This window comes from Fukomys damarensis, unplaced genomic scaffold, assembly GCF_012274545.1.
Source record: "Fukomys damarensis isolate Sample0158 unplaced genomic scaffold, DMR_v1.0_HiC HiC_scaffold_19, whole genome shotgun sequence".
NCBI classification, from domain to species: domain Eukaryota; kingdom Metazoa; phylum Chordata; class Mammalia; order Rodentia; family Bathyergidae; genus Fukomys; species Fukomys damarensis.
In genome coordinates this window covers 5,905,681-5,915,923 of record NW_022900931.1, presented here as the reverse complement: position 1 = coordinate 5,915,923, position 10,243 = coordinate 5,905,681, and positions in this window count along the sequence as shown.

The window sequence follows — 10,243 nt, the reverse complement described above, 5'->3', positions numbered from 1 at the left end:
ACCGCCTGCCTGCCTGCCTGCCTGCCTGCCTGACGAGCCGCTGGGCTGTGGAGCCACCACCGCTGCACAGCGTGGGGCGGCTGTGGTCCAGGCCAGGCCTCGGCACACCCCCTAGGACCCTCGGACCCAGAAGCTGGGTCAGTGCTGGGTAGTCCTCACAACCACTCAGTTTCTTGGCCGGGACTGAGCTCACAAGGGAAAGTGATTTGTGGAGGCTGGAGAGGAACAGCCTGCCCTGCACTGAGCTCTCCCACTGCCTCTGGAGCCACAGCCTGATCTCCAGGGGGCCAGCCAGGTGGCCTTGGCACCTCTCTTGACAGCTCTGGGACAGGAGCTCAGCAATCCCAACAGGGACTTCAGGGAGCCCTGGTGGCAAAAATGGAGAAAGTAGTCTGCCAAGTATTAGGGCCAATGTAGGCCCTGATGTCCAGAGGTAGAACCTGTCCTGTAGCCTGTGGTCACCTCCTTTGTCCAGCTGGGCGGCCCCCAAGCTGCTGCTCTACATGCTCAGAACAGAACTGGGTTGGGAGCAGCAGATCAGGCTCCTTCACCTGACACAGGGGAAGCTGAGGCCCAAAGAGAAGTACCAGAGGTTTTGGGGGTTTTCTCCATTTTTTTTTTTTGTACTGGGGATCAAACTCAGGACCTTATGCTTGTGAGGCAGGCAGCAGGACCACTGAGCTAAATCCCCGGCCCCAGAGAAGAGGTAATGCAGTGAAAAGAACAGACTTTAGAGACAAAAGCCCTTCATTCGTTCTTCCGTTCATCCATCCATCTACCCGCTCATTTGACAAATCCCAGCCAGGAGGCTGCTCTGTGTCAGGCACTGGGACTTGCTGAATGAACAGACGCCTACAAACACGAGTGAATAAAGCCAGGCCTGGCGCTGGGGATAGAGCCTCACACGCAGCAGACACCAGCCCTGCCTCCTGTGGTCTGTCTCATGAGAGAGCAAACGCCTGTCTGAGGCTTCATTACAAATGACATGGGCAACACACAGAGCCTGAGCCAGCCCGATAACCTCTACCAGGAAGGCTGCGCCTGGTCTGGGGTGGTCCAGGCGGGCTACTGGAGGAGGTGACACTCCAGCAGGGCTCCTCTGAGGGTGTGGGCCAGGCAAGGAGAGGCGGAGGGCAGACAGGAGGCACCGCATGTGCAGATGCCCAGAGGTAGGAAGGAGTTTGGGGCCCTGGTGATGAAAGACGACGGCTGTGGGATCTGTTGCCAGCCAGGGAAGTGGATGGCTTGGGTTTTCGTGCCAAGAGCGAAGGATCCTCTGGACCACAGCTGTAAGCAGCAGCGCTGACTCTGGATGTCATGGGGAGAAGATTAAGAGGGCTCAAGTCCCAGTTCTGCAACCTTCTGATCCAGCAACAGCACAAATACCAAGCTAACACGAAAAGGACGCTGTGCAAACCCAAAGACCCTCCCTCCACTGTGAGATGCCACCCTCAACAGGTGGGTGACAGGGGAGGCAGGTGATAAGACAAAGGGAGGGCCAGGCACAGTGGCACTCATCTGTGATCCCAGCACTCCACAGACTGAGACAGGAGGATCACCATGAGTTTGAGGCCAGCCTGGACTACGTAGTAAGTTCAAGGCCACCTGAACTGCACAGCGAGACATTGTCTCAATTAAAAAAAAAACAGACACAAGGGAGCCTCCTGGGGCTGGGTGGAGGTTATGTGGGCGTCTACAGGTGTGTGTTCCAGATGTGTGCACTCTTCTGTATCAAGTGAGGCTCCAAAGCTAGGTGTGGTGGTGTATGGCTGTAGTCTTCTCAGAGGCTGAGGCAAGAGGACTGTAAGTTCAAGACCAGCCCGGACCAACTTAGAAAGACCCTGTCTCAAATTTTTAAAATGACAAAAGGGATGGGAAGGTAGCTCAGTGTGAAGGCCCTGGGTTCAATCCCTAGTATACTCCCCTTTCGGGGTGGGGGGAAGTTAAGCCCCCAAGAAAGTCAGAAGAAAGCCTAGCCCTGTTTCTGCATCTGCAACATGGGGGCAGTAAAGCTGCTGCCCCACGGGGGTGCAGAAGTTTAAGGGGATGGCACGCCCCAGGCTGCACTCACGCTTGGCTGATGGCCACTGCACCAAAGCACCTGGCTGGCCTGAGGGTGTAGCTCAGTAGTGAGCACTTGCTTGGCAAATGCAAGGCCCTGGGTTCCATCCCCACCACCTGAAAGAAAGATAGAGAGAGAGAGAGCGAGCGAGCGAGAGAGAGAGAGAGAGAGAGAGAGAGAGAAAGCAAGCAAGCATCTGATTTTCCCCCACACCTTGGCCTCCTTTGGGCCTCAGTCTCCCCATTGGTAAAGAGGCTGTGGTCTCTATCTTCCTCAAAGACAATGGGGTAAAGTGGGAAACACCCCATCCAGGCCCCTGGTAGCCTGCCTGCCCCTGCTCAAACCCGAGACCCACACAGTGTTCCATATCACCCAGCTTGGTACACAGCGCACACTCAGCTCAGACAGAAACCTGCGGCCATGGCCACACACTAGGGCCAGCAACAAAGCCAGGCTGGCCCAGATGTCTAACCGACCTACTGCATGCCAGGCCCAGCCTGGGTGTCCCCTCCAGGGGCCCAGCAAGACACAGGCACAAAGGCTGAGGGTACTGGGAACCAGGGCCAAGGTAGGTACCAAGGCAGAGAGAGTTCCGCAGGACGGGGTCTCCTAAGCCCTCGACCCACAGCTAGGGGTAGGGAGAGGCCTGGTTCCCTGTTCAACCCCAAACACTTCCAGATCTCCCTGAGCCTTGGCAGGCTTAGGAAAATCAGGTGGTGCCACCAACCAGCATCCCTGTAGCCTCAGCTGTGAACTACTTTCTCATGCCAAAGCCTGGGGGACAGGGCCTGAGCGTCAGATCTGTCCTCGGTGCCATTTTACAGAGGAGGAAACTGAGGGTCCAAGAGGCTTAGTGTCTGAGGACTGCCCTAATGAGGGGTCCAGAAGTGGATGGATGGCTGATATCCTCACATCAGCACAAACTCCCAGAGTTCGCTGGCACCATCAGTGCTCAGTCTGCCCCACCGCCTGGGGTCTGCTATCACAGTAGCTCACTCAGTCAACAAACACCCACTGCGCTCCCACTGCAGGCACTGCCCTGGGAACTGAGGGTGAGGCACAGAACAAGACAGCAGAGACACAAAACCCTAACAGACAACAGCCTCGAGTGTCAAACACACAAGGCCAGGAACTGCAACAGCAGCAGAGGCCATCACGCCAGGTGCTACACCAAGTGTCACGGCTGAGAGTCCTCCAGGCAGCCTCACAAGGAGGGCAGAGAATCCCACCTTGGATGCTCTCCTCCCTATACCACTCATGGCTGGCACCTCCTCTTCAAGCCTCAGGGTCAGGTATGAGCCTCGATCTGAAACCCTTGTGCACACCTAAGTTTTCCCCGCATGGCTGTGCCAACCCCAAGCCAGGCACGAGTCTGTGTTTGCAAGGTCACTGCCTGTGGCCTCCTCCAGGGCCAGGATGTGGTCCACTCTCCTCAAGCCCGCACCCCTCAGGCACAGAGTAGGGCCTCCATACCCTCACCCAACGAGTCCATCTGCTGCATGATGTCAGCCAGCAGAGCTGAACCAGCAGAGAGCAGGGCGGAGAGAGAGAGAGGACGCATCCGGGCAGAGGGCAAAGCCTGGTGGCCAGGCAGGGCTGGGCTCTAGGGACCTGGAAACACAGAGAGACAGGAGCACTGATACGAGAAGGGGCAGCCGGTGTGGTTGTGGAGCGGGTACCGGGAGCCCTCAGGCTCCAGCATCCAGAGTAGCCCCCAGGCCACTCATAGCTGTGACCAAGCCTGCGGCACCATCCCCCACTGCCCCACACGTGCAGCCTGAGACCTTGGCCCTGCCAGCTTGGCCTCCTCCGGCCGAGCACACCAGCTGGCACCACAAGACAGAGCAGCTTGGGTGAGCGCCCTGCTGCAGAGGGTGGCATGGGCACAGGCAGCAGGCTGTCACTGATGGGCTCCGGCCAGGACCTGCACAGGCCACAAGGGGACAAGAACTGGCTACAGCAGCCAGGACGGCAGACAGCTGCACACTCCCGATAGACTTACATGGAAAGGCCCCGACCACCTCTGTCCCCCAGCCCCAGGCCAGGGTCTGGCTCCTGCTACCCCTCCACATGGGCTCAGAGTAACCCCAGCTCTCAGCCTGGAGCCCTCTGCCCTGATGTCCCTAACCTGGCCTGTTCCAGGCATCCCTCCCCTTGCCCCTGGACAGCCTATCTGGCACCCCCTCTCTCACCCCCACACCACAGGGCCTCTCCCAGTGCCAGCCCTACTGCCACCCCCTTCCTTCCCTGTTCTCTGCCTTCAGATTTGCCTCAGACAGACCCCGTAAAGCTTCCCTTCCCTATCATACAGGGGACAAAACCTAAAACCCTTCCTGGGCCCCCAGCCCTACATAATCTGACCCCTGCACCCCACACACACCCATCCACAATGCTCTAGTCACAATGGCCTCCTTCTTCCCCACAGACAAAACAGCCCACCACAGGCCCTTTGCACCTGCCCGTGTGGTGCTCTTCCCCCTGATCTTCTGTGGCTGGTACTCCTGTTGGCCGGGCCCAATTCAAACAACTCTTGTTGGAGTGTCCTCCCCAAAGGGCCCTGGCCAGTGACTCTGCATGGCCCCCATTGTGTCTCTCTCAATTTCCCCATGCTCGTGGACCTACTTCCTTGCTCACTGTCTGTGTCCCCATCAGCCTGCAATCTGCACAGTGAAATCTGCTTAAGGGGCAAGGTACAAGGGGCACTGACCACATCAGGGGCGCCTGCCACCCTCCAACGCCTCAAATCCCACAGAGCGCCCTGCTCTCCTTCCCTGCTCTACGGTGCATTCCCACTCTTCTCTCCCTGGCACCTTCCCTGGCCTGCCTGACCCCGGCTGTCCATCCTGGTCCTCAGCTCGACTTCCCGTACCTTTCTGCTTACGAGCCCTGGGGCCGCAGCCAGTACCTGGTCTCCCTGCATGTTCACACTTCCGAGCCTAGACTCCTGCTGCTACCTTCCTGCTCAACGGTCCTCTTCTTTCTCCCTGCTGAACTCAATTCTTCAAGACCCAACTCAAAATGTCACCTCTTTGGGAAAATCCTGCCTATTGCTTCTCCTGCACTAATCAGGACTTCACACGTTGCAAGAGAAAGAAACACAACTCAAAAGAGCTCAAGCAAGGAAGGAACCATGTCCGTTTGTGAGCTGAAAAATTCCAGGAGTGGCCTCAGGCATAGCTGGACTCAGAGACCCTGGACCTCTGCCCTCCTCCCTCCGCACGATGGCCTCTGTGGACATTCCCCACCCTGGAGGTGGTTGTGGGAGAGGGTGGCCAGAAGCCCCACCTTTACACCCTTGGGGTTCACCACTACAGCCCAGTCAAGGTCAGAGTGAAAATCCCAGGGAAGCCTCCACCTGCTCAGAGGGGACGTGTCACACTCCACAGCTCGTCCCTGGCGCCGGGGCGGGGGATGGGGCATTTAGGCCCACCCAATCTCATGCTTGCTCTCCGAGGTGGGGGACCCCAAGAAGACAATCCTCCGGGTCCCTGGAACCCACTCTGCACACAGCTCCTCAGGATCTCCACGCAGCCCAGCGCCTCGCCTGTTCCAGGCTTGGCAGCACAGGGCAGTTCAGCTCCCTCACAGCAGGATCCCCGGTGCCTACTCCCCACACCCCCACAGGGCCAAGGATCTTCGCCTAGCTGCATGGAGGCCGGCGGCACAGACAGCACACGTGCGGTTAACTGTCACCTCTGACAGGCAGCAGATCTGCATTTGCAGAGGCCTGGGGGGGGACACGGGAAGTCAGGAGGGAGGTGCCCAGGGGGCTCAGGGCAGAGCCCGGTCCCAACAGCCCAGCCTGCGGGGGCCACTTGGCCAATCCCAAAGAGCTGGCTGAGGGGCCTCGAGTGGAAGGGCTGAGAAAATAATTACCGAGGAGGCCCAGGAGGGAGGCGGGGAGGCTGGCGAGAGGCTTAATGAAACTGCTAACGCGTTAGTGATTCCTGCCTGCTCGGGAAGGCGGGGGCAGACAGCCATGTTGCCAGCTCCTGCGATGAAGCTGCCAGGCGGGACGGGCTGGGCACGCACAGGCGGCAACAATAGGCACCTCTTCATCATCTGTCTTTCCACACGTGACTCTCAGAGGGCAATCTTAATACATTAACGTCCGAATGGCAGTATTTCAACACATCTCATGCTAAAGCAGGCTGGCGTCCATTCAGATGCATGAAACACAGAATAGCTAAAATTTGGAGGAAACACGAATTTTAGAGATTAAAGGACCAGGGTGAGCAGAGTGCCTGGTCCTGTTTTCCAGATGGGAAACAGGGGCCCAGAAGGTCAGCTACACATTCCAGAAAGCACTGGCCCCATAAGCCCTCCTTGAGCAGCTCCTTTCCTCCTCACCCCCACATCTGGGTGGGATGAAGCAGACAGATGACAGGGCCCCTATAACAGACAACTCCAAAGAGTCCAGACCAGAGCCACACACAAGACCCCAGGGGACAAAGGCTCCACCTAGGGATCAGACTCAGCCCTCGCTAAAGGTGAGCGCTTACTGGTCAGTGAGACCTTCACTGTGGTTTTCAACATCTGGCAGCTCCAGGTGTGAACCCAGGCACAGAGAGGTTAAGCAATATACCCAAGGCCACACAGCTGTATGGTTATTGAGCCTGGACTCACAGCTGGGGTTTGAGACCCCTAAAACATGCACTTTCTTCAAATATCCACACGGCACCGTGAATGCTTATTATCCCCCAATTGGTTGCTGGAGTGATTTGGGGGTACAGAGAAGCATGGGTCCCACCTCACCAGGGCTCCTTGGGCCTCAAACTGCCAGGATGTCCATGGCAGGGGTTGAAACAGCTGCCTGGGGCCAGAAGGCCCCTAAAACAGTGGCCTCTTTGCTTTGGCTCTGTCAGTACAGCGCGATCCCCATTATGGGAATTAAGGACACTGAGGCTTGGGGATGGAAAGCCACACACACCGGGACCCAGTTGAAGGAAATTCAACTACTCTGCACGGTGGTCCTACTGCTGATCCCATCTGAGGCACAGACCTGGGGCCAGCAGCAGTGGGTAGGGAGTGGGACGTGTCCCCTCCCACTGCCCCAGGAGCCTCAGAGCTAGGTTGAGTCTTCACAAAGCTCCTCGGCTCCCACCCTGGAAAACAGCCCAAGGGCCAGGACCTCAGTGATTAGCTGGTCCCCCCTTATCAGGGGCTGGAGCAAACAATGTCTGCAAGAAATGGCGGCCCCATTTCCGCCTCACTGGTCCCCTTGGAACCTTCCTAGACGCTGGGAGGCTGCTTTCAAGGGGAAAGACCTCCTGAGGTCTGTCCCCTGTGTCCCTGGGTCTTTCTCCAGAGGGCTGTCCGAGGGTGAGGCCACCTCTGTGGCTACGAGACTAGCACACGCAGACTGCTGCTACAGTTGCTCCCTGTAGTAGCCTGAACCCAGGGAGAGGTTCCATTTCTGTCCACCGAAAGAGACTGTGAGCCCACGAGACCTGCCCTGGCCCTTAGCCACTGACCGACAAGGAGTCCAGGACCTCTCAGTACCAGGATTGGAAGCCAGGCAGCCCACGTCTCAGCCTCAGGCTCCGCTCTGCCCTCATTTCCAAAGACAAACCCACACTGACTCACCTGATCCCGCACCCTCCCGACCCCACCCCAGGGCCCCCAGTAACCCCAAGCCTCCCTCCCAACAAGGATCTTCAGGTGCACAGCCATGGAGGGCTTAAGCCAAGGTCAGAGTCATCAGGACAAACAAGATCTCCCACTCAGATGGCTGCCGCCAATCCCTCATCTTTGTACACGCCAAAGCTGCCTCCCTCCCCATCATCAACGCAATAAAGGAGGTGGGGGAGGGGAGAGGAACGCGCAGGGGAAAGGAGAGGAGGGGCGCCCCCCTACAGCCCACAGCGGGCTCCTTTCTGGTCAGGGGAAAAGCCTCTAATGAAGGCCCCACGATGCCGCTGAGCCGTGGTGTCAGCCTGGGAGCCCCGCGGAGCTGCGGGCCGTGCATCTCTGCCCCCAATTAGCACACAGGCCCTCCATCAAAGTGCGCGCCTGCTGCCAGGAGCAGAGGCCACAGGGACTGCCCTTCCGGCAGTGGGAGGAGGCCACGGCTCTCTGGCAGGCCCTGGCCTCTGCCCCTTCCTTGCCTTTCTGAGGGGTGGGGGTTAGACCCCCACACACACTCACACCCTCTCCAATCAGCCAGCTCAGGGCAGACTCCAGTCACCCTGGGGGACGCGCTAATGAAGATGGCCGACATTAATCTCTTCCCTCTCCCGACAGGTCAATTTATAGTTCCATGGGGAGCCCTGGCGCAGGGCCAGAGGACCTGACATAACTCTCCGTGTTCTCCCGGAGGACATGAGTGGTGGGCGTGATGGGCAGAGGGGCCTGAGGTCCCTGTGGACCGGTCCTGCACCCGAGCACCTGCCATCATTGCCCCAGCAAATCCAGGTGGGGAGAACCTGAGCTCTTGAACTCAAAGGCTGAGGGTCATAGCCTGCAGGTTCCTGGAAACAAAATCACTCCCTGGCTCCTGAATCCCGCACACGCAGCTCACAGGGTAGGAGACCCCAAAGAGGCAGGCAGCTTCTGCCTTTCTGCTCCTGACTATAGGACACAGTCCTGTCTTCGGAGAACCCAGAGCTGGCCTCCTGTGCTGGACCCTGGGGACACATCACCCCAGGCCCTGGCTCTCCTGGAGTTTCCAGCCTGGTGGATGAGACGGCCCTGGAATTACCCTACCATTCTAAGAGCACTAATGGCAGGAGTCACCAAGAGTTCGGGCACCCATGGGCAGGAACTAACGCCATCAGCCTGTGAGAGAGCAGGGGGCCTGTGGGGACCACAGTGAGGATGGAGGCATGAGCAGGGAAAGGGACTCTCCCGGGGCTCAAGAGCTGGAAGACCAGGGGACATCTGGCTCAGAAGGTGAGGCTGGGGTGGGCAAAGGAGGCCAAGAAGCCCAGCCTCAAGGGACGCTCAGTAGTTTGGCCTAGTTTAGGTTTGTGGACAGCTGAAGAGTTTGTCTGCTCAGAGCTGCATTTAGTAAGAGAGGTCTGGAGATGATGTCCCAGACTGATAGGCACAGCACAGGAGCATAGGTTCGTCCAGGTCAGAGGGGAAAGGAGCGAGAGATAATTCTGGGGTAGAACCAACAGGACCCCACTGGCTGGACAGGCAAGTACCAGAGTGCACTGCGTCAGGTACAGGGTGGGAGTGATGTCACAGGCCTGGGAAGCTCCCAACAGGCCCCAAAAGCCAGGCCTGGTCTTGGGAGAAGCCAGGACCCAAACGTTAGCCCCAGGTTCCAAATTCTAAACAGACTGGACTCCAGCTTGTGTTGCAGGTCACTTCCTTAGGTAGTAGTGAAGCCAGGGAGGATTCCTGGGGGAGGAAACAGGAAACCCCTTCCCCACCCCAACACTGCACAGAGCCCTCCTCCAGGTATCACCAGGCCGCCCTGCCTCTCCTTGCCAGTCCCAGAGGCTAGCACTGGTCCCGCACTAACTGGTGCTCCACAAATCGTTACATGGATGTCCCCTGATCCCAGGTCCTGGACCCTTCCCCCTCCGCCCCCTCCTTCGGGGCCACCTATGCCGTCCCATGGACTCCCTCGGCCACCCTGGGAGTCCCCCCTTTCCCCTGGGCTGGAGACTCAGGCCCCCAGGGCTGAGGGATTTACTTGAAGACCTTTCAGCTTAGGTGTTACAGTAAGCAAGGAACCAGGGTGCGACTGTCCCAAAGCACATTCTTATGGACAGGAGAAAGAACAAGACCTAAATAAAGAACCCCAGCGCCACAGTGGCTGCATTATGGTGGTGGGACAATGGATGGGTTTTTTTCCCCGTCTTCTCAACAATGAAATACTCATCAGCTCATTCCATTGCCGTGTGTGCCCCAGAGGAGAGCGCTCTTGGGTTCTGGCCTCCACCAGCCCCGGGATCAAATCCTGACAAGACCACTTCCCATCTGGGGACCTGGAGCCAGCTAGTTGCCCTTTTAGCCTCCGTTTTCTCATCTGTACAATGGGGACGAACACCCACCCACTCCGACGACAGGGTCACGGCTGACGCACAGTAGGCACGCTGCGAAGTGCCAGTCTGAGCATCCCACCCCCGCGTTCTCGCCACCTGTCCAGCCTCCAGAGGGAACTTGAGACGCCCTCACGTGCCAGACACTGCTGGCGCTGGGCGGGCACCGGGCCCCCGGGGCCGGGAC